Genomic DNA, 26,066 nt, shown 5'->3' on the forward strand with positions numbered 1-26,066 from the left:
CAACATTTAAATGATATTCTCCTACACACTACAGACAAACAGGTGCTCGATGAAATAGAGCACATCCAAAGGAAATATTGTGGAACTGAAGAACACTTACAAACTCCAGCATTTTCGGACAACAGTACTGACAGCAGTGCAGCTATCAACTTTTTATATCACACATACAGAAAAGAAATACAAATGTTCAAAGGCACATCTGCTGAAATGCCAAACCCAGTATGTGTGTGTTGTTGAGCACCAACACAATAGATAAAATGCATAAAATAGAAGGCAATGAGGCATCCCAATGGTTTCAATTTGCTCTGTACCTTAAAGTTGAAAACAAATACAAAATACGAACACCTCCATGCTGTGCACTTACTGCACTATAAACCTTGACAATGACCTTCACGGGCAACTAATAATAATTTGGAACTATTCCCACTGCCAAATGCGCTGCATCAGCTTAATTTGTATGAGACCATTATACTCCAAACAGTGCACCCATTTCAAGCAATAATATGACTTCAACCAATAACTAATTGCCTCCCACTGAATACTGAGAGGCATTTGTGGTAAAGTCGTGTATTTACTATTAGATCTCAAAGAAAATGTAGACACTCTACAAGTGCAAAGGCCAATACAAGAATCTTTGATTATCCTGGTAAATGGTGTACCTACAAAAGACAAAAAAATGTGGCAGCAACTAGTGGACTTAACCAACGTTAGGCAAGCATTGCAATTCCTTAAAGAAAACAATTAATACTACAAGGAAATAAAAGTTCAAGAAAACCTGAGAGAAACAACCAACATAATTCAGAACTTCTCAACAACTGGCCATTTTGAATTTCTAAATCCTAGTGCAGCCTCCAATATTTTAGACCACTATACAATTCACCCACTGCACTCCAAAGACACCATAGATGATGCACTAGAAACATATCAAATGTGGCAAGCCAAAGGAGCACCAATCAGTACATGGGAAAAAGGTTTGGAAGCACAAGCCTTTCCTCTACTCTTCCCGACTGGAACAGGTGGAAGATATGATGAAAGAGGCACACAAATAACAGCATCAGAATACCACTGTTTACGAATGCTTTCTGAAGACCCTAGATTTAGACAGAACGTGGAGTACATATTCCACCTGCTCTTTGAAAAAGAACTGGCAACGCTATGTTATGGAGTTGCCCACACATTAAAAACAGGTTCCCATTTTCAAAACATGTCTGCTACACAGCTACTTCAATCGGTGCAAGAGTAGGAACAAGTTTTAAAGTCAAGTATTACAAATTTCTGGGCAAACATGCGTGGTACGAAAGAGTACTGGTTGCGGAGGCACACAGATGTACGGTGTATGCTATGCAAACTTGGGCCACCCACATGGATTGTCACTTTAAGTTGTGCAGAGTATGCATGGGAAGACTTGCACACTTTCCTATGCATAGCAAACAAAAACAAAACAGGTGTAGACATGAAAACACAACGAGAGTTTTGCTCTCTCAATCCAGTAATTGTTTCACACTACTTTCATCATGGCTTCCTTGCTGAGGTTGATGTACAGTACATTGCAAACAATGTCACTGCAGTTTCATGGTATGCCACCGCCTACTTAACCAAAGCGGAGAAAACAGAGCTCAAAGACCTCTGGGATGGTGTATCCTCTGACAAAACACTGGCACAGAAATTGTACAGCTTTGGCATTAAAATGTTGTCCCATAGAGAATATGGCAGCTACAAAACCGCTGACCATTTAACCGGTACCGCCTTAGATGGGCAAACTGACAACATGGTGTGGCTAAGCCTTGGGCCTGCTGCATCCAGGAAAAGAGTACTTAAATCGGACATACAAACAATAGCCAAAAGCGATCCCAACAGCCAGGACATTTTGAAGAACAACTTATTGGACAAATACTACCCGAACAGGAGTATTACTTTAGAAGCCTTGTGCCTGTACCAGATATCTCAAAACTTTGCATACAAAAACAACATTATACCAAATGAGGAAACAGGTAGATACAGAGTGGAAAGTTGTGAAGGCAGCCTGGTGAAACTTACCAAACGCAGCCTAATTAATCATATGAAGTTGTCATTAAAAACTCCTCAACACAAAGAACTTTAGCTACATGGCTCTACTGCAACTTTTCAAACCATGGAGAAAAGAAGAAGAGTCATTCGCCACCTACACCTCCTATGAAGATGCTTTCAATGCTAGTGAAAGTACAATTACAGATGAAAACTTTACACAGTACAATACCATATCGGACAATGAATGCCAACAAAAAGAAGAACATCAAGCACAACTAAATGTAGACACTTCTGAGAGCAGTAAACCTTCTCAAACAGGCAGCCACAAACCACTTGGATAGCCACTCATAGCAACTGAGGCAGAGTTAGCCATGATGGAAGTAACCACCTCTATGCTTCAGTATGAGCACTGCGCAGAGGAGTTGGCAGCACTGAAATCCCAACTAAACAATGAACAGTGTATCATTTTTGTCAAAGTGAAACCATTGAACATGGTACACAGCACGAAAGTAAAACTTGCACCTGTGACAACTAGAAACCTGTACTGCTGTATGTAAGTGGTGAAGCTGGGTTAGGTAAAACATTCTTAATAAAAATGATCACTAAATACCTCCAACAATTAATAAACAAAAACCGTTCAGCTGTTGTAACCGCCCCTACAGGTTTGGCTGCCTACAACATAGGTGGAGTCAATCTACACCGATTGCTTCTCCTTCCAGTAGATCACCAAAACAAATTAGAGTACTATAAACTTTCAGCAAAATCTGCTATGGAGCTACACTGAGTTTTGAAACAAATGAAAATGCTACTAATAGATGAGGTGAGCATGGTCTCCAACTTAATGTTGGCTTTGATTCAGCTCAGATTGCAAGAGGTCCTCAAAACAGACAACAAATAACTCTTTGGAGGAAAACATGTAATTGTGTTTTCGGAGATCCCCTTCAATTAACACCAGTCAAAGGTGAACTTATCTTCAAAACCATAGGACACAAAGAGTGCTCTAAATGTCTTGAAAGCATCAGGAATGTAAATCTCTGGAAACATTTCCAACTACAGAGAACTAACTCAAAACAATGCCTCAGTCTGCAGACCTCACCTACGCCAACATTTAAAAAAAACATACGGATTGGTGTACTATCAAAGGAGGCGCAGTCTATCCTCAATACTAGACACATCCATGAACTGCACAGGCGTAACACATGTGCTACTGGTGTTATGGAACAATTATCTCAGAAAAATGTCAGCTGTTTGTCCTTACTGCCAACTTTAGCAAGCTGTGCACAATTTAATGCAACAATGCTGCAAAAACAAAAACAACCACTAGTGGAAATTCATGCCACAGACAAACTGGACGTACACAGTATGACAATACCTATGTGTCAACAAAGCATAGCACACTACAAACCTTAGAGAACTCTATCTCCAGCACAGCTGTTTTGGAGAAAATGTTAACATTATGTGTCAACTGTAGAGTTATGTTAAGTGTAACATTGACGTAGAGCAAGGTTTAGTTAATGGAGCACTTGGTACACTTGTTGGCTTCCAGACATACCCATGGGACAACAGCATTCAGTTTGTAAACATCAAGTTTGACAAACTTTCAGAAGTCAAAAATATAGGATGCCCAAGGGCACGATTCCTTCTTTTCAAAGACATGTATGTACGCAGAGAACAGTTTTCTCTGTCACTAGCGTATGCAGTAACTATTCATAAATCGCAAGGTCTAACCTTAGATCAAGCATTGAATGATATTGGCAGCACAGTCTTTAAAGAAGGCATGAGTTACATAGCACTGTCATGGCGACGTATCCTGGAAGGACTGTATCTAGTGAATGCAACTGCAGTCAGTGCAGACATTCCTTGCATCATAGAGTACAATGGACTATGTGCACTGTACTGACCCCATCGTAAAATGTACCCAATTCCTCAGAAACCAAAAGTTTTGAAAAGAAGGCTCATTCAATCAGAAGTTGTAAATAATTTGGCAACAGTGCCATCAAAGAAATTGAAAGCAACTCATACTACATCAACTACCAAAAGCGCATACAAAAGGAGTCAAAAAGACAAACCATACCCACCTCCACCCACAAAAATAAATGCATGTGCAAAGAAACCACATACCCTTCTATCAAAATGCTCAGACACAGAAGTACCTGGCCCATTCAAATTTTCCAATACAACAGGTGTTAATTGCTATGCAAATGTCACAATTAATTTTCTATTCCAAATGCCAACAATTGTGGAAAACATGTATTTAAATGGTGCAGACCAGTTGTGTTTGCAAATGCTCGTCCTTCACAGAAATGCAGTAAGTAATCCTGACACCATTTACAGTGTCTCAGGAATAAGGCAAGAATGTGACTACAGTGCTGGAATGGTGAAACTCACTTTAAACCGACAAGAAGATCCACAGGAATTTCTAATGTACTTACTACAAATACTGGAAAGGAAAAACATACTTCCCATTTCACATTTCCTACATGTGGAAACATACATGTAATCTGTGCAACCATGTCATTCAGGAACAAGTAACTAACAAATGCTTTGTGTAAGTATAAATACCTAACTGTGACTCCATTCCATTTCAGCAACTGGTGCAAATTGCAAACCATAGAATGTTGTGCATGTCGTGCAATTCTGATAATCGTTTGATGCTACATATACACTCATGTAGTCAATATGTAATATTAATGCTCCTAAAATACAATGCTGATGGAACCAAAAACAACTGCAAACTTACTGCCTTCACACACGGACAGGTATCACTTGCCAAGAAAACCTTCACAACAGTAGCCATAATCTACCACACAGGCGACTCAACAATGGAGGCCACTATACTGCATACATTAGAAAGCAATGGTCATGGTGGGAATGCAATGATACTTCCATCAGTCCAAAGCAGAGATTATCTACACATCTTGCAAATGCCTACTTAATATTCTTGAAGCCAAAATGTACTAATTGATGTACAAACCTACACTGTTTAAAAGCATAGTACTTAGGAAGTACTAGTTATGAGGGTCCACAAAGTAAAACATGTATGTTATGTAGTGGACTGCAAACTAACAAAATACTTGCTCTAACATAGTCTGTTCGCTTTTCCCACAGATAATGCAGCAAACAGGACCACAACATTGCACACTCGTACACCAAAACACAGGACAGGCCCTCTTCAATCCAAACAGTACGTCTGCAACGATTGCTATTTTACTTCTCTACAATGTCCACAGTGCAATGTGCACAATTATTTCTGCTATACACATACCAATGCCACCATTTGCAATGCACACCTATATTACACTAAGCAGCTTGTGCCTATGCCCTACACGCTTCACTACACCCGTACAGGGTATGGCCTCAAGCCATGCACTCAACATTCTAAACCCTGCCTACAATTGCCCCTGCACTGTACAACTATGTATACAAGCATCTATTCACGTACCACTAACCCCACACATAACACAGTCACCTACCCCTTAGCCACTGCAGTTGACATTGGCTGCCATTTCTTCCACACAATACATAACCTGTTTCCTACGTACACTGTTCACCTAAGCCTATAATAAGTGGACACACTCAATGCACAACACTACAGTAACCTATTTATTTTTATTTATTTGTACATTTGTATAGCGCACATACAGCCCAAAGGCATTATGGCACTGTTACTTGTGGCATACTTAGTTTCATAAAGGTTACATACATGTAATGTAGACAGGTTACAGATAATGCAGTAGAGGGTACAAACTGTTACATATAAGTGGCATACTTAGTTTCATATAGGTTACATACATGTAATGTAGGCAGGTTACAGATAATCCAATAGCAGGTACATGGAGAGTAAACAGTCATGGGTAAGGTTTAGTTGAAGAGTATGGTTTTAATCGCTTTGCGGAATGCTAGGTGAGAAACTTCAGCTCGCAGCGGTGGGGGTATGGCATTCCAATGCAGTGCAGCTAGGTATGGGAAACCTGCCCCTCCTGCTCTGGCTCTCTTGACTCTAGGGGTAGTGAGCAGGTTTCTGTAGGGAGTTCTGGTAGGCCTGGTGGATCTAGTGGGGTGCATCCTATCGGAGAGATAAGGTGGGGCGGTGAGATGGATGCATTTGTGTGTGATGGCAAGTGCCTTGAATAGAATTCTTTCTCTTACTGGGAGCCAATGTGCCTGTTTTCTGGCCAATGTGCCTACCCGACAATCTGCACAATCACAACAATACAACTTGATGAATGCATCCATACATCTTATGTAACAGTTGTAGCTGCTGCAACATTTGGCTCCTTGCTTTCCACAAGCACTGTGTTGGCCAATAGATCATTTTCATTGTTATGTACACCATTTCAAAAAAAGGTATCCAACACTTATTTCACTGCAGCGCATGGGTCATAGCTCGGCAGCCATATTGTAACCACTGCGTTACTGCTTAAGTTGTCAAACTTCTGTTTCCCTTTTTTATTGTACCATTTGAACACCAGAACCCCCTTACACTGTTTGAGAAACATACACACTGGCCCTCATTACAACCCAGGCGTTAAGGGGTTAACGGCGCCGTAAAAGGTGGCGGCGCCGTTAAACCCTTAACGCCTGATTATGAGGTCCCTTTGCGGGTGGCACTTTAACGCCTGCTTTTAGCAGGCGTTAAAAAACCAACCCGCAAAGGGACCTTGGTGCTAAGTACAGTGCCGCAATTTTCGGCACCATGCTTAGCGCCTTCCCCATTCCCATTGAGCCCTATGGGGCAAAAATGGGAATGGGGAAGGGCCATGGCGGCATGGGGAATTACCGCCCCGCCAACCTCGGAATGGGGCGGTAATTCCCCATTCCGCCATGGCGGAGTCAGTAAGTTACCGGCATGGACCATGGTGCTATTAGCACCATGGTCCAACGCCTGGGTCGTAATGAGGGCCACTAACTCCTTTTCTTTGCTGAACGGCAGCCCCAAACAGGTTCATGCTGCACAACACCAAACTGCTTACAATGGGCCACCCACCCACGTATTCTGAGGCAGCGAACACACAGTCTACCATCGCCCACCGTTGCCTTGTAATACACTGCACATATAACTGGTCCTTAGGCACTGTCAAAGCACATTTAATGTATGTTGTCATCTGTGCATTCACGGCACCATGTGTATGGCACCATCATCTCTACTTGTATGTCGTACTACCTTCACTGTAATGACACTGCCAAGATTCGTAAATGCATGCTACAATTGAAACACGTTTCCGGCTGATTCCTTTTTTTTCCAGCATCATCTCCGAAAAGCGAAACCTAACATACCTCTCCTTGAACAGGTTACACACTCAATGTAAAACAAGCTTGAGGGGGAAGCATGTTTAGCTCCAAGGACAGACATTGTATGGAAGTATAGCAAAAAAAGATACATAACTTACACAGCAGTTGCTCTGGCCATGTGCCCCAAAGGTAGTCTGCAACAATCCCAAACGCTGTGTACACTGCAATTTCTCTCCCACCCAATACAAGCATGGAATTTGCCAAAGTTATCTAAGTACAACTTTAACTCACATTTGTATTATGAATAAGAAGTATTAAGCTGCTGTTCTGTATGCATATTTATAAATTTACTCTACCGCACACTTTCTCTCTGTACATTGTACAGAGCTTTGTGATGGCAGTAAGGATGTGCTGTTATAGTGCCATGTTTCCACCATTCCCCGTAAATTGCAACTGTGATTGTACCTCCTTTTGCCGGCATTCTTCCCCACCTCCTGCAAAAGTGCAAGACCAAAAGGTAGGCTCAAGTCGTGCACTAAAACAACACACCTGCTCACTCATGCAGTGCTACATTCCCTGTTTTTCCCTTTCTATGCCCTTTCACACAATTTCTAGGTCTATGCACCCTCAGCGTACTGAACATTATAATGGGCACAGGTAAATGCAGCACTCAACCGGCACACAAACATCGACTGCTCATATTTCATTGACGCACTTCTTAGCAAAGCAGCTCCTCCATTCTCCAGCAATCCGACGTGACCCCCATGAGGGTTCTTGTTTTATCAATTTCTTTGCATGCACATAGACACATTGTACTGTGGGTCGAACAACACTCGCTACCACTGTCATGTTTTGTAAAAAGGAAATACATCAAAAGAGCGTCTGGTGGCAACGTTTACAAGATATTTTGGTTGTATGGAACCGTACAATCACAGTATCACCTACAAAACAGAGAGCAAGGCAGTGGGGTAACATATGACTCTACTCACTAAAACACAGGACATGATCCATGAGGCAGCCAGCTATCACAACATCCTTCCCGCAAAGTCTTGTCCTGTAATGTCTGCCACTAATACCGGGTACTTACATCTACTCTTGTTCCTTTTTCTTCTCACATATCTTGCACCTTACTGCGCGTGCCACGCCTTCCACATTCCAATAGACGGGTGGTGGACCAAGCATTGGAAGATTACCATAAGCACTTTCTTTTCCGTTGTTATTAGCTGGACCGACCGATATGGGCAGGTATGTCCATTTGCGGTTCCTGGAATACGAATCAACCTGCAAACTTTCATGCTGTAAGGCATCCCAGAGGCACCAGCTGCAACCGTGTCTACCTTTCAAACAAAATGTGTTGTTCTACATGGACCACCAAGCACCACTAAGTACTCCTTTTCCCACTTTGCTAGACGAGAACAGAAGTACAGAAGTGCACAGACAGCATTGGGCACTGGATTTCGTTTGCAAAATAAAAGAGGGGTGAATGCAGCCAACATACACGTTGTCTTTAACATGCTGTAGCAAAATAAAGCACTTCCAACAATTCACTGTGGTGTTACTAAACTATGGGAATGTTCTGGAACTGTATGCTCTGTGTGTGCATGTCTGCTTTTGCTTTTGTTCATGTTGTTCCATTCCGGAGCTAGGCGCTCACATGACAGAGTGCTCTACACTTGGCACACACATAAAGAAAATACCTGGAATGCACGCCGTGAGAAACGGCTGTCCACAAGTAAAGTCACTGATGCCAGTGAGTGCTGCGATGGTGTATGCCGCACACACGTATAGGTAATGGAAGCGATGCACGCATTACAAATTCACACAGTAGAAAAGCCATTCGCTTTCGTTGGCCATCTCAACAAGTACGCAAAACAAAGCTCACAGTCAAGTGGCCTGCCGTCCTGTATTTGGCTGCACTTAACGGCGTTGATGATGTTGTCGGCTGCAAATGTATGTGGGTTGGTCTGTACATTATCCATACTTTACATGTGTAATGCTTATTAACTTGTGTGATGTCGCAATATCTTCCTTTACTCTCAAAGCACAGGGTATTATGAGAGGCACACCATACGAAACATAAATGGTGGCATCTCAGTCCGTGAATGCCAACAAGCCCAATGATGCACACCATATGCAAGTGCAGGTACTTAACGCCACCTCTACTGGTGTACTAACTGCAAAATGTCCCCCACAACCATTCTGTAATAGTGAGCACCCACAGGAGACATACATATTTCCAAGAGTGTACGCTGGAGTTACATATCAGTATAAGAACGGACCCAAAGAAGGCAACATTCTGAAACCTACTTCCAACCAGTGTCCAGACTGTTAGGTTGAAGGACCGTAGCCATGTATACATGGCAGTAGGGGCATGCCACTCCCAACACAACATGGTACACCCATTACAAAAATCTCTATATCATCTGCAATACACTGCCCATCCCCAATGGGCTCTGAAGGTAGTCGCCTGCACACCTACCCCACCTACGGCCTCCGCCCATGCACCCAAATGCCTAGCCCTTGCCCAAAACCACTACAAGGCAATGGAGGCATGCATGGGACCATGGCACCCCACACCCTACTTGACAAACGTACCACAGCCACCGACACGCGTACCCACTGCCACAACACAATGGTAACCAACAATGGCAACATAACCATTGGCACCCCTAGCCAACAGCGGGATGTTAGAAGGTATGGGTATAATAACTTATGCAAATGAGCAAAGACAAAGGGAATGGACTCTTTGTACGTATGTGTGCAATTTACACACCATTATCACAGTGGTCCCATACATGCCTACATTGTGTTGCAGGTGTTGTGCTGAAGACCTACGCTCTTGGGTACATGTGGAGGCCTACGGCCTCCGCCCATGCCCTCAAGAGTCTAGTTCTAGTACACACCCACTGCAAGGCAATAGAGGCATGCATGGGAACATGTGGCCACGGAGCTTTCCTGACTACAGGTATGTATGGGTACACTAATGGACCCAAACAAGGCAACATTCTCACACCTACTTCCAACCAGTGCCCACACTGTTAGGGCCAAGGGCCGTAGCCATGCGCACAAGGCAGTAGGGGCTTTGCAGGCACAACACAACATAGTATACCAACTGCAAATAACCTCATATTATCTCCAATGCACTCCCCAAGCTCATTGCAGTCTGCCTGCACTGACCAAAATATGATAGTCCCCTGTGCACTTAACCACCAATGCAGTATATGTCAGTAGCTGCATGAATGGTCTATATCGCAAAAGTGTGCTGGTAAAAAATCCTTCCATGTCTCAATGTCGTAATGGCCTTCCTTGAAGCAAGGGTGTAAGCAAGCCCTAACCTCTTAGGTACATGCAGAGGCCTATGACCTCCGCCAATGTACCCAAAAGCCTAGACCTTGCACATCCACTAGAAGGCAATAGTGAGTATACTAACACACCCACACATGAAAACTTCCTCACACCTATGTCCAACCACTGCCCGCACTGTTAGGTGCAAGGCCCCTAACCATGCACTAAGCCAGTAGGGACTTTGCAGGCACAACACAACATAGTACACTGTCTGGAAATATCCTCATAGTGTATCCAATGCACTCCCCATCCCCACTGCAGCCTGCCTGCACTGACCAGAATATGATAGTTGACTGTGCAGCTACCCGCCAATGAAGTATATGCAAGTAGCTGCATGCATGGAAGCATTGCATTGCATGGGTGTGCCCAAGCCCTATGCTCTTGGGCACAAGTGGAGGCCTGCGGCCTCTGCCCATGCACTGAAAAGCCTGCACCTTACCCACAACCACTACAAGGCAAGACAGCCAAACATGGGAACATTTCACCACAAACCCACCGCCAAAAAACAATGCAAATGCACAAAGTTAACATAACCACAAGCAGCCCTAGGCTACAGCACAACACATGGCCAATTTCTTTGCTTCACCCTAGTTAACCCACCTGATCCTGCAAACCATGTTATGCAACCTCTTCCGGCGCTGCAGCACTATCCTCTGATGCACCATGGCAGCGTTTCCCAAAAATGTTGACTCACAGCATGCTTCCCTCGAGCCAACCACCAGCCACATACAATGTTCGCCGACAGCATGGCATACCACAGGCCAATCAGACTTCGGTCTGCGGAGCAAACAGGGAAATAGTTCAGCAGAGCGGACCCAGATATCACACATTTTTTGGGACGTACATTTCAGTTCAGTACTGGTCCGATTTCCACCAAACACACAAAAGCACACTTTCTGACCCAAGCCCCCGCTTATGCCGCACATTCGGTGAAAATCCATCCAGCCATTTGGGCTGTAGCCGTATGAAAAGATTTTGCCCATTCAGTCTATCGAGAAAAAAAAAATGTGGGACTCCCTATAGCTTTGTCCCTCCTGCACAAAACTCCACCCACCTTGACGAAAAATTCAGAGCCGGCCGTATACTTTTTCTGCAAAGTTTGGTGAGGATTTCTGCAGGGGGAGCGAAGTTATAAGCAAAGTCATACGCCGCCCAAAAAGTGCTCTTCCTATGAGATGAGCAACTTAACCATAAGTACACGGCCACTACCGTGGGCAGTGTAACATATATATTCAGTGAAAAAACTGTTAAAGTGACGTTATGTTTACACGTAAAAAGAAAAACCCCTGAAATTCACCAGTTATGGTAAGTTAAGCAACCATAACTTGCGCCACCACCATGCACTGCTAAGACTAACACCCAGGACATCAAAGATGACATCACAAATGTCATTGATGACATCACATTTCTGGCTCCCTCTTTTTTCCCTTACTGACATATGTAGGCCACATGGTTTTCTTCAGTAACAGTCAGGAACTAAAAATTCAAAAGGTACTATATTTGTAGACCTATCCTTCAAATATGTTCTTACAGTAATTCCCTTAGGATCCACTCACAGCATATGAAACATATATATGGAAAGGCATATGCTTATAGACAACAATGCTTTCTATGCGTGAAGATAATCAGTAAGGTTATCAACACTTTGTTATAGTTCTGCTGTTTTTTTATTACTGTACTTTCCCTGGATATGCTCATATTTGTATACTTTGTACTCACACAACTTTCCCCACGGTCCAGTCACATCAAGTGATACTTATAAATAGGGGAAGTAGCAGCTTTGAAGCAGAGCAATCATTTTTGTGCATGAAGGTAATCAGTTAGTTTACAAAAATATTATGGTAGTACTGCTGCTTTTTATGCTTGCTTCATTTTCCCTGTATATGTTTATATCTGTATGTGTTGTTGTCTCTTTGTGTTTTGTCTGTACTAATAAATTATGTAGTAAATGGGTTTTATTATCTACTTATTAAATGTTTCACAGTACGCAAACATCTAAAAAGAAAGCATTTATCATTTTACTATTCAACATGATAAGGTTATTAATATTGCACCTCCATCAAGTATGCTGCACACAATGCCTATGTTTCTACATGAGTAGCTTAGGATAATGGAAAGAACTTCATAATAGAATGCTATTTGTATCAATGCATTGCTTAATGCACTACGTACCTCATGATATTTTTTCCAATGATCCTTGATACCTTTTTATCAACATTATGTTATGTTACTTGTTATGTTACTTTGCATTTATATAGCGCCTTATGTATCATTGGTATGATCTCAAGGCGCTGGTAGGTTGAACACCCTCGGGAACCGTAGTTCAAGTCAGTAGAGAGAGAGAGGGCGAGAGTCATAAGGTGCGTGGGAGCATCGGATCTGTGTGCATTTTGTGTGGCACTCGTATTAAAGCTGCTTCTTAGCGGTAGGTGTGGTGGTTGGGAGATCAGGAGTATGGTTTCATTCTGGTGGGGTGATACTCAGACTGATTTCCAAACATTCTTGCACACTGTCCATTCCATGCACTCTATCTGTTCCATGCATTCCATCTGATCCATGCACTTTGTCCGTTTCAACTACTCCAACCATTCAGTCGACTCCATACATTCCACCTACTTCATACGTTCCACCCACTTCATCCGTTCCACCCACTTCATCCATTCCACCCACTTTGTCCGTTCCACCCACATCATCCGTCGCACCCACATCATCCGTTCCACCGACATCATTCGTTCCACCCTCATCATCCGTTCCATGCATTCCATCCATCCCACGCATTCCATCCGTCCCACACACTCCATCCGTCCCACGCACTCCATCCGTCCCATGCACTCCATCCGTCCCATGCACTTCATATGTTTCAAGTACTCGTTCTGTTCTGTGCACTCCATCTGTTCTATTTGTTCCATGCATTCCCTCTGCCCCATGCACTTTGTCCGTTTCATCCACTCGAACAGCTCCGTCGACACTGTCCTCCCATTCACTCCGTCTGTTCCATCCACTCCATCTGTTCCATCCACTCTGCCCGTTCTGTCCACTCTATCCGTTCCATCTACTCTATCCGTTCCATCTACTCTATCCGTTCCATGCACTTTGTCCGTTTCATCCACTCCAACCGTTCCGTCGACACTGTTCTCCCATCCACTATGTCTGTTCCATCCACTCCATCTGTTCCATCCACTCTGCCCGTTCTGTCCACTCTATCCGTTCCATCTACTCTATCCGTGCCATCTACTCTATCCGTTCCATCCACTCCGTCCGAATCCAACTATTCCATCCGATCCATCCACTTCACTCGATTAATCTACTTCATCCATTCCAACTACTTCATCTGTTCCGTCTGCTTCATCCGTTCCGTCTGCTTCGTCCGTTCCATCTGCTTCATCCATTCCACCCACTTCATCCGTTCCACCCACTTCATCTGTTCCACACACTAAATCTGTTCCACACACTAAATCCGTCCCATGCACTTAGTCCATCCCATGCACTTCATCTGTCCCGTTACGGTGACAAGGGCGTCGTTGTCTGCTATTTCCCGCCGTTTACGCTGGATACGCAGTAATGCTGCTTTTACGACCCTACACACCCAAAAGGAAAAAGAAAAAATAATAGATATGGAGAGCACCAAACCTAGAACACGCCTCCAATAGAAGCTAGAAGAAACTGTTCCAAATCTTCCAAAACATAACTCAACGCTGAACTTACAAACCACTACACTTAAAGAACCTAGCAACACCACAAGCAAACCGAAGCCTCTTACCCTTAAAATTCCCCCACAAATCCCCAATCACAACAAAGAGCAATCCGTATCCCTCAATCCTACAAATCAAGATTCGTCATTTACCTTCACCACAGCTCCATCAAGCACTTCACATGCTCCTCCAATCAAGCGGCCGAAGAACCGAAATACCCCAAATCCACAATTGCAGTCAAAACACCGAAGAACGACAGAAGCCAGAAAATAACAACCAATCAAATACCAGAAATGACCTCCGAAACCCCAATAGTTTTCGGAAAAAGAGCTTCCACTTCGGCACTCCAATCTGACCTGCAGCTTCATACTCCTGCAACCAAAAAATGTAAAGACTCAACGCTGAACCTAACACTACGACAAAGAGCGATCATAGCCAAACAACAGTGGCAGTCAATTTACCATTTTACAGACTCCTCCCAAGACAACTGCTCTAAACCTCCAAACCGAGCATCTCGACCCTCACTTGACATCACAAAAATAAATTCCATCATGGACTTCCAGGCACAGAAGAAAACGAAAGATCTCACAGACGAACATAAGGGAAACATGAATGTTATATCTAGTACATCGACACAACTCCCCACCAAAGCAAATTTGTTCTTCCCTAAACATTCCCGGAAGAGAACCTATTGAATGCAACGACGACCGCCCTAAACCAACAAGACTCAGACTACCCTCCCCAAAAAAACAAAAAAACACTGAATACTTCAGAATCCAGCAAAAGAATCCCAACGACCATGCTAGATCTTCAAAATACACTAGTGGCTGTTCTATCATTACCAATGGTCTCCTTCTTAAAGATCCAAGAAGCAACAGTCGATGCCACCAAAGACCAAGCCACTTTGCTTGCAATGATCCTAACAAAACAAACAACCATAGACTGCTTCATAACTTCAATTCAAGATCGATTGAATCATGAAGCAGGATCCATAAGAATATAGCAGAACCACCTAGCTGAAATAGCAAGATCTGATCGACTGGACAAGCAAACTCTTATAGAAACATTGACAACATGTACCACCAAAACCATGGACGACAAAGCAAAAAGAAACCTACAAACGACCATGCCCCAAGATCAAGGCACAAGGTGCCCTCATACAGAACATTCCTCAACAAAAGGCGATTCTAAGAAAGACCAAACAACCCAATATGAACTTCAAACGCACAATTTACCAACTCAATTCAATATTCCTAGCACGGAACCCCCACCATGTACTCCTTTTGACATCTTTGACCTAACCAAACGATGCCAGCCGAGCAAAGCTACAACTACAAAAGAAACAACAACAAAAATAACGTCAAAAAGGCTCACGAGCTATCATGCGAAAATTGCAACTCAACCTAGAGCAGAAATCTCAATCCTCTCCTACAACAACAAAGAATCTCATCAACAAAAAAATTGAAGAGAGCGCTAATCCTTTGGCCAAGGAAACGACAAAGGCAAATACAAAGAACAACAAAAAACAGAAATCCCAACCACAAGAAGAATTGATCTCAATTGAAGAACATGAGCCACTAGACGCATTACTCGAAGCAATCGACCATGACCCCGGGCCTAAAACACCAATGACAGCAGATGCACAAAATCCAACGTTGCTTCGTCCGCACTTCAAACTAGCAATAGAGAACATGACTCCCAAGAAGACTCAATGATCATAATGGATAAATACTGTGAGATCTCCTCAACTTCAATGTACACGAATATTGACGAATCAACAACAAACATGTCACTTGTGTACTCATCAATATCAACTGAAGAATCCTGGTTCCCGTCAGAACATGACTCCCTTGCTGATACCACGGAAAGTAGACCAATTAAAACAAACACATCTTTAATCAGACCAACATTTACAGATCCGCGTCAGGAACCAAACATATTTAGACTCTCGCTAACTGCTTCAGATTTAAGGCCGGATGAAAAACTAATCTTGAATAGAGTGAACATTCTTTGCCTACTCAACGCTATCCTGATACTGTCGAAGATCGCTACTCAAGACATCAACGTTATACATTTTCCGAACAAGAAAAAGATGGAAACAGTCCATATTGACTTCCATAACAACCAAACGATCCAACTAGTTATGTCTACCAAAAAACAACTGGCCAAATGGGGCTTCATCATAGAACAAATCCAAGTAACAAGATTCATGGCTCTCAAAGAAAAGAAATGGGATACTAACACCAGACCTCAAGCTGCCCCGATTCATCGCAAATACGACCAACAACAATCTTCAAGTAGACCACGAACAACTGAAGAACCATACCTAACAGGAAATGACAACCTGTTTAGGCAACCAAATTCATACCAGAAAAACAGAACAACAGAAGTACCAAGGGAGATAATCCCCCCAACGCATCCCAACAGAAATTCATCAACCAGAAGCAAATACTGAAGCACACAAAGGAAAACCTTTCTATAACAACCAACCCCAAATGGAAATAACTGAAATAACTTTACCGTCATGGAACACGAGAGGGTTCAAACATCTTCTCTCAGAGGGAGCTACAAACCAAAAAGAAATGGCTATAATATGCCTCCAAGAGACCTGGACATCGACAGAAGTTGTCTGCGATGGGTTTTCTATGTATATGAACCCGGCAATCACCATACAATAAGGCAGACCATCATCCGGTATGATAATCCTGACGAAGAAAGACCCCAATTGGTCAATTGTTAAAAAGAAAAACATCCACCCATGGGCCCAATACATTGTCATCTGTATTCTGACCCTGTCACCCAAACCAGAGCAACCTCCAAACAGAACACATTTAACAATCCTCAACATATACAGGAACGCAATAGCAATGACTAATAATAAGTTCATAGACACCATCTACAACAAGTTCGACAAAATAGCAAACTCTTTCGCGAAAACTGAGTTTGTAGTCGCCGGTAATTTAAACATCCACCTTTACAACTCTGAAGGAATCCGTCTAGATATCCAGAAAGTATCCCCAAGAGCAAGAAAATGGACCAAAGAGATCAAGACCTGAAAACTAATACTAACAGAGCAACCGCTAAACATACAAGGTCAAATGCTGCCAACATGGTCCAGTGGAAAATCAAAATCGATTATTGACTATATTTACATCTCTGAAGGAATAAAGAACAACCTCATTGCCACAGAAAACAGTGCACAATCTAACAGCGACCATTGTCAAATATCAATAACATGGCAGGCAGAACAGATCGAGAATTTCTCCTTCAACCTCCCAGATCTAGAAATAAACTACGGTCTAACAAAACGAAGATTAAAACAGCACCAAACGACCAAAGTAGTATCTAAATTTGAAAGATCATTGAGGCCTGACCATGAAAAACTCAACTACGAATGGGTACTCAGAGATTACCAGACCCTCAAAAGCACCAACTCCATTGTTAAACATAAACACGCATTCAATACGGACATTAAAGAAAGGAAAAAAAATGCTTAAACAAAAATACGCCAACTGAAAAAACTAAACACAAAAGCAACAAATATCACCATAAAAAAAGAAAAACAGAATTACTCTAACTTCATCAAATCAGCCAAGGCAATTATGGTCCCTCCTAAATGGAAACAACAGAACAACAACTATGATCCAAGAAGTCGATCCGGAAGTGTGGACTACACATTTCAACAATTTATATAACATCAGTACACCTGTACAGACCATCCAACAAGAACCCATCTGTCCTCCGTGGAATCTGAAATGGGAAACCAAGGACATCATTCAAGCCATCAGAACTCTAAATCCATCAAGAGCACCAGGCCCAGGCAGACTATCAAACGCAATCCTGAAGGATGCACCAGAAAACTGGGCTAGCCTCTTATCCCATCTGCTCCTTATCATAGAAAAAACTCAAAAAATCCCAAGTAGCTGGACATTAGCCATCTTGATCCCAATCTTCAAAACTGGCGTCAGAAAGAACCCACATAAATACAGACACATAGCCTTACTTGACCCACTAAGAAAGTGTTTTGCAAACTTTCTATTGAAAAAACTTACCAATTGGGCAGCAAATAACGGGAAACTAGAAAAAAGGATGTGTAGGCAAAATTGGAACCAATGTAAACTTGATAATACTGAGCCTTCTCAAATACGAAGCTGCACTAAGAAATCAACAGGTTCATGCAGTTTTTATTGACCTAAAAATGGCATTCGACTCAGTAAATAGAACGATAAAGCAACTATACACCAACACTTCAGTCCGGGTCAGGCTAACAAAACATGGTAAAGTTACACAACCGATCAATACTTTCAACGGTCTTAAGTAAGGATGTCCCTTAGCTGCCTGCCTCTATAATTTATACATTTATGACTTCGTTAACTCAATCAAAGATCCACTTGCAAATCCACCGAAACTTAATAATGAATCAGTTCTATCATTAATATACACTGATGACATCACAGTCATGGATAAAATCCCATCAGGTCTACAAAAAACTCTGGACAAAGTAGTAACTTACATGAAAGCTAATGAACTTCAGATCAACATAAACAAAACCAAAGTAATGAACCTAATTACTCAAAGAACAAAGAAGAACCAAAAAAAAACAAAGTTCTATCTCGAAGGCAAAGAAATTGAAACAACAAATGTCATCAAATATCTGGGGGTAATGATAAATGCGTCATCCGCGGAACAACAGTGGAAAATGCACATCGAAGACAAAGCTAGGTCCCTAGCCCGATTGGGTCGGTTCTATCACTGCAAATTCCGGACATATTCCTTCAAATCAACAATCACTTTCTATAAAGAAAAAGTTGTTCCCATATTGACTTACACTGGCAAAACCCTAGCAAATAACCAAGGACTGAAATGGCGCCTCTATGAAGCAATATTCTGGAGAAAAACACTGGCATTACCGAAAAGTTTCCCCATGACAAGGATCCGATTTGAATTGACGTTGCAATCATTACAATCCATAATACTATGGAAACAGATGGATCTTTACAGAAAAATAATAAGTCATGAAAAGATGCCAGCGATAGAAATATTGAAAAGCAAATACAACGCACTGAACGCAACGGTTCTCCAACAATGGACCAATAAGATCAAGTCTAAAATGGACGCCAAAGGCATTACTGAAGAAACGCTAATAAACAGGCCACAACATGCAAAACTAACGCTACAGAGGAATGATTGGATAAAAACCCTGGAAGACCAAACTAACTATAAACACCACCAAGTATGCGAAACAGACATAAGAGCCCTACATGAACCTCCCCCATACCTTCTTTCCAGATCGACAGACCCGAGATCTCTTCTTAAGGTTCCGATTGAACATCCTGCCAACTCAAGACTATCTGAGTATCACTCAACAGACAGAAATTAAATCCACAGATTGCCGTTTCTGCCAGAAAGAGGGAACCAAAGAGACATTGTTCCATATCATTATGATTTGCCCAGGACTACAAGAAAAAAGAAATCTATTCAAAGAATTCTTCAGAATATCAAAAAAACAGATGACCACAAAAGAACGCTGGAACCAACTACTAAAAGGCAATGGCAAACATCTAATTCTAATGGCCATCAAATTCTGGATCGAAATCGAAATGAATATGAAAAACTAAAAAAAGGACATCAACCCATGGCAATTTTCTGAGCGATTCTTCAAAAGACCAATATATTGAAAAGTTTTGTTTACCAAACATACCATTCAAAAAAAAAAAAAAGTCATCTGTCCTACGCATTTCATCTGTCCTACGCACTCTATCCATCCCCCGCACCATATCCGTCCCATGCACTACATCCTTCCTACACATTTCATCTGTCCTACGCACTCCATCCGTCCCACGCACCATATCTGTCTGGTGCACTCCATCTGTTTCAACCACTCCATTCGTTCCATCCATTCCATGCACTCTATCCATTCCATGCACTCTATCTGTTCCATGCACTCTATCGTTCCATGCACTCTATCCATTCCATGCACTCTATCCGTTTCATGTACTCCATCCTTTCCATCCACTCCAGCCTTTCCATCCCCACCGTCCGTTCTATCTGTCCCAAGCACTCCATCACATCCAGGCACTCATCTGTTCCATCTACTCTGACCGTTCCATCGACACCCTCCCTTCCATCCACGCTCTGTTTGTTCGATCCACTCTATCTGTTCCATCCACTCTATCCGTTCTATCCACTCCATGTGTTCAATCCACTCTATGTGTTCCATTTGATCGATCCACCCCGTCCAATTTAGCCATTCCATTGGATCCGTCTGCTCCATTTGATCTATCCACATCATCCGATCCATCCACTTCATCCGTTCCATCCACTTCATCCGTTCCATCCACTTCATTCGTTCCGTCCACTTCACCCATCCATCCACTTTATCCGTTCCATCCACTTTATCCGTTCCATCTGCTTCATCTCTTCCAACCACTTCATCCGTTACACCTACTGCATCTGATTTGTCCGCTACATCCATTTCATCTGCAGCATACATTTGACCCACTGCATCTACTACATTCCTCTCTTCCACTTCATTTATTTTATCCACTTCGTTCCTTTCATCCATTTCATTATTTTCATCCATTTCATTATTTTTATTCACTTCATTCCTTTCATCTACTTCACTCGTTCTATTCAGTTTATCCGTTTTACTTTACATTAGCAGTTTTGGTTTTTGATTTTTCTTATTCCGGTCTTGATGCTGGATTGTTATTTTTGATATAGCAACCTTGGGCTAAAGTCTTTGTTGCTGTTATCCTGTTTGAATTAAGAGTCTATTTTAAGGGAAGAGCCATGTTTTCAGTAATTTGCGGAAATACATGAGGTCCTCAGTGAGTCGGATGTGGGGTGGAAGTGCGTTCCACAAAGTGGGGGCCAGGGCAGAGAATGATGATCCACCTAACCTGACTGAGTTGGTTTTTGGTATAACTAGGAGGCCGGCAGAGCTTGATCTAATAGTGCATGGAGGATGGTAGGGTTTTAGTTTGTCTTGAAGATATTGAGGTCCGGTTTTATGGATTGCTCGGTGAGAGATGCATAAAGTTTTGAAGGTCACCCTTCGGGCCACCGGAAGCAAGTGCAGAGTTTTGAGAGCTGGGGAGATGTGATCTCTTGGGCCAAGTGCTAGCAGCAGTTTGGCATGCAGCGTTTTGTGCTCTTTGTAGTTTAGTCAGGTGGTACGCATGGACCCAGAGGTAGAGGGGGTTAGCATAGTCCATTCTTCACATAACATTTGATTGGACGGCAGAGAGTCTGTTGGGAAAGGAGAGGTATGGAAAAATACGCCTTTGATGGAGCCGTCCTTTGCCTCAGGGTCCTTAGCCGAAGGAGGCTGCTGGGCAGAGGGCTGCCCTGGGGGGGCCAGTTAAGACCAACAGGGAGAACCAAAGGGAGGGAGAGTGGGCGGGATCGGGAGGCGGGACATAAGCCCATACAAGGAGAATAAGAATCCCATGTTCGGACTTTTCATGAAAAGTAAATGCACATGTGATTTCATCAGTGATGTCATCAATGACATTTGTGATGTCGTCTTTGATGTCCTGGGTGTTAGTCTTAGCAGTGCACCATGGTGGCGCAAGTTGTGGTTGCTTAGCTACCGTAACTGGCGAATTTTCAGGTTTGTTTTCGGTTTTATGTGAAACCATAACATCCCTTTAACAAAGTTTTTTCACTGAATTTCATAGGTTTTTAGTAGCGCAACTTAACCATAACGTCCCTTTAACAAAGATTTTTTCACTGAATTTCATAGGTTTTTAGTAGCGCAACTTAACCATAACATTTCACTGAATATATGCACATATTGATAGCATGAATTTTATAGGTGTTTAGTAGGATTCCCTTATGTTAAATACATGTAACATATAAAAAACTGAACCCCCTCCCCTACTGTAGTGGTTCTGATCTTCGCAGACCGTACGCATGTCCGCGGATGGACTCGGTCAACATCAACACTATCCAAAAATTCAGGGGGTATCTTATTTATTTATTTGCATTTGTATAGCACACTACAGCCTAAGGGCATCGAGGCGCTGTTGCATGAATATGACTTTGTTACAGAAAATGCATGATTACAGGATTACAGAACGAATTACATGTTCATATAGTAAATTAAGGCTTGTCTCGTGGTTACAGGGATCACAGGCCTTGTGTTTGTGAGTACAGAGGCAGGTAAATTCACACAATACAGTGGTTACACAAATAGAAGTGTCTTGATAGCTTTTCAGAAAGCTGTGTAGGAGTCAATGTTCCTGATGTGAGGAGGGAGCAGGTTCCAATTGGAGGCTGCAATGACTGGAAAGCTGGTTCCTCCAGCTCTTGCTCTGAGTGTTTTGTGGATGGGGATCATGCTTACATTGTTATATCATGAAAAAAACACTGAAAATATTCAAAAAGCAGCACATAAATACATTACATTCAATAATAAATAAGAAGTGAAACTGTATATGTAAGACACCAACAGTCCAATTACATAGCTTATGCAACATAATGGAACATACCAAAAGAAAATAAATATGCCTCCAGCAGAATTACCTCACAGAAACTGCACAGGAAAAGTCAACAGCACACCTACCCAGCATTAACAGCAAAACTTAAAAAGAACTAATAAGTGCACTACTTTAATTTTATATATTCATAAACTTTCTGTATTAGGTACACTAAAAGTATATTTTTTGTTATTTACACAGAAATCTCTAGTACTTTGGAAAGGCTAGAAGGACATTTTCCTTGGGATGAAATGAGTGAAAACAGCGATACTAATGGTAGACACTGCACTTCTGTAAATAAACAAATTAATAACAATGACTTAACATATATATATATATATATTTGTTTTAACAGACCATACAAACATTTAACATAATACAGAAACAGGCACCTTGGAAAATCCACTAAAGCATGGGGAGCAAACAATGGATCTATTAATGAGAAATGTAATTCTTTTTAAAAACTTTGTGGAGGACCATATAAAGGAAACAATTAAATATCACTGTCCCACATGTACCTGTAACCCTTCCCCATGTCCCAGCCAAACATCACCAAAAATTCCCCAGCAAGAAACACGACTTCAATCCATTCCTCCCCTACTATCCAACATGTACAAATCCCTAATTTCGCTGTATTTGTATCAGTTTCCGCTTCCCCCTCTGTTTCATAATTTTTATGTTTATACAATAATAAAATATTATGTGTGATGTTACTATATTCCTCTGTGTCGTATTTTTTTTTTAAAAGGCAGTTAGGGTGTCTGCGGAGAGCGCGGGTGTCCGGGATGTTCGCAATTAACCAAAATGGGGGTGTCCTAAGGACACTGTATCTGTTTGCACTGTTTGCAATCAAATGCATGCGTCCTTAGGACACATAAGATGTCCCTCTGTCTGCAATTAACTGAAAAGTGGGTGTCCTAATGACACTATACCTGTTTGCACTGTCCATAGTCAAAATGGGGGTGTCCACAGGACACTGAATCCGTTCGCATGTCCGTAACTATTCAAATCAAGGTGTCCTAAGAACATTCCCCCTGTTCGCATTGTCTGCAACCAGAATGAATATGTCCGTAGAACACATAAACCGACCGCCTGTCTACAAAGTTGTGACGCATATTTATTTTGTTCGAGGACCTGAACACTGTCCGTACAACACCCGCATGCATGCGTATCACACCCTTGGCTCCTACGAACATCGCGCCTGTCCGCAACTGTCCGCTGCACGTGTGTCGCACTTTTAATTAGTTTGTGGACAGGAACACTGTCCATAGAACACCTGCACGCATGCGCACACTGACCCTGTGCATTTGGTGTCCTATGGACAGTCGTCCCATTCGCGAACATGTCCGCGATGTCATCATGTGACCGCACCCACGCTAAGCATGGGTCCTTGTTTGCGAATACAGTCCGGGCCCCCAGACATTTAAAAAGTGATTTTTTTAACAATCCAAGGTATTTTTCAGTGAAGGTTCACCCTTGAACATGTCTCAGACAATGTCCCTGGCAATCTGCATGCTCTTTGGAACTTTTTGAGCCCTTTCTTGGTGTTCAATTTGTTCGCCGATGGTGCGAGTGTACGCGAAGCGCGCCTCAGCACCCCTATAAAAGGCAACACCCCAGAGCTGCTCCTTATTCTGTTTTTGGGCTTTCAGGACAGAGACTGCTCCTTGTTGTATTGTTGCATTGGATTGCTCTTGCTCTTTCCTGTGTGCAGACTGCTCACATTCTGGTGGTTCCTGACACCATTGAAGATGGCAACCTTGGCTGCTACTGCTCCTGCTGGTGCTACTTCTGCCTCAGCATCACCCACAACCCCTCCACCACCACCACTTCCCCAGAGGGCAACAGGTATGAGGATGCATAGGAGAATGATGAAGAGGATGATGAGCATGTGGTAGTGGAAGTCCCTACTACTAGTTCTCACCGTGAATCTTGGGTGTGGAGGTTGTTTGCCACTCTTGATGGAGTACCAAAAGCTTGTGCAAACAAGGTGCACTGCACTGAGTGCCAGTTGGTACTGAGTCGCGGCAATCCGGGTTTGTACAGCTATGGTTCTACCTCAATGAAGCGATACCTAAGGTCGTTCCACGGTGGGGCTATTCGTAAGGTTGTACTTTGCGATAAACGTAGTAGGTTGAGTTCCCCTGGCGCATCCTCTGTTTCCACTCCTACAACCAAAAAAGACACTGCTGTGGTGCAGCTCATCCCTCCAGCTGCCTCGCAGGCCATACGTGATGCTGATGACCCCAACCTTTCGAGGGTCACAGTATTGTGCATGTACTGCGACGCAGTACTCTGCAGGGGGGAGAACCTTCGAAGTGCTTTCAAGGCTGTGGTCCAGGAGTATGGGAAGGACTGCGACCTACCTGAATAAGGCCCATGCAACATCTTACTCTCTCCACCTGCCCTTTCTTATACCTGTGATTGGTGTCCCTTCCTTACCCTCCTTTCCCTTCCTTTCCTTGTGTGTCGTGTTTAAAAAAACCAAAAGAATATAAAACAACAAAAATCCAAAAAAAGGCTCTTTTCAGAGCCACCTTTCACAGTATAAAAATAGAAGTAGCAAATAAATAGTGCGGGGCCCTGGGCAACTTTAGAAGTCTGCGGACTGTCCGCATACCTCTAAAATGTTTGCAGTGCTGACCTATCAGAACCATTGCACTTTTCTGTCAGAGGAAGTGGTAGCTCTGAAAAGAGCCTTTTTGTGTTTTTTTTTGTGTTTTGAAAACTTCAAATGGTCAACACGCACTGCAAAATGGATTGCTTGAATTCCAAAAAGGGATGCAATGCATTTTGTATATTTCGCAGAAAAATCTGATTGCTGCATAAGTAAGATGTACTCCATCTCTGCGAATAATTTGTATACTTTGGAACATAATATTTTCATTGGGAAAAGAGGACATGCCAACATCTCTCAAAAAGGCACAAACAGCGTTTTTGACATTGCCTCTCGCTTTCTCCATTTGTGGACCACATGAAGAAGAACGCAGCCACATTTGTCTCTGCGCAATACTAGAATAAATTACTCTGGACTTTGGAAACATGTCCATGACTTTCCCAAGTCCTTCTTTATTTCCAAATTGCAAAGAGATTCCAGAGACATGTCCTAAACTGTTCCCTCCACAATGAATAATAATAATGTCTGGATGACACTGTGTCACCAAAGTAGAACACAGAGGTACCAAATCCAGCCACTTCAGTCCACACACTCCATGCCAGTGCACTGCCACATGAAGAAATCTAAGATATGCAGCCACTGCACAGCGATCTGCATGCACCTCCAACCAATGTATCCATGAATCTCCCA

This window comes from Ambystoma mexicanum, chromosome 10 (genome assembly GCF_040938575.1).
Source record: "Ambystoma mexicanum isolate Mex_15411 chromosome 10, UKY_AmexF1_1, whole genome shotgun sequence".
Taxonomy (NCBI): Eukaryota; Metazoa; Chordata; class Amphibia; order Caudata; family Ambystomatidae; genus Ambystoma; species Ambystoma mexicanum.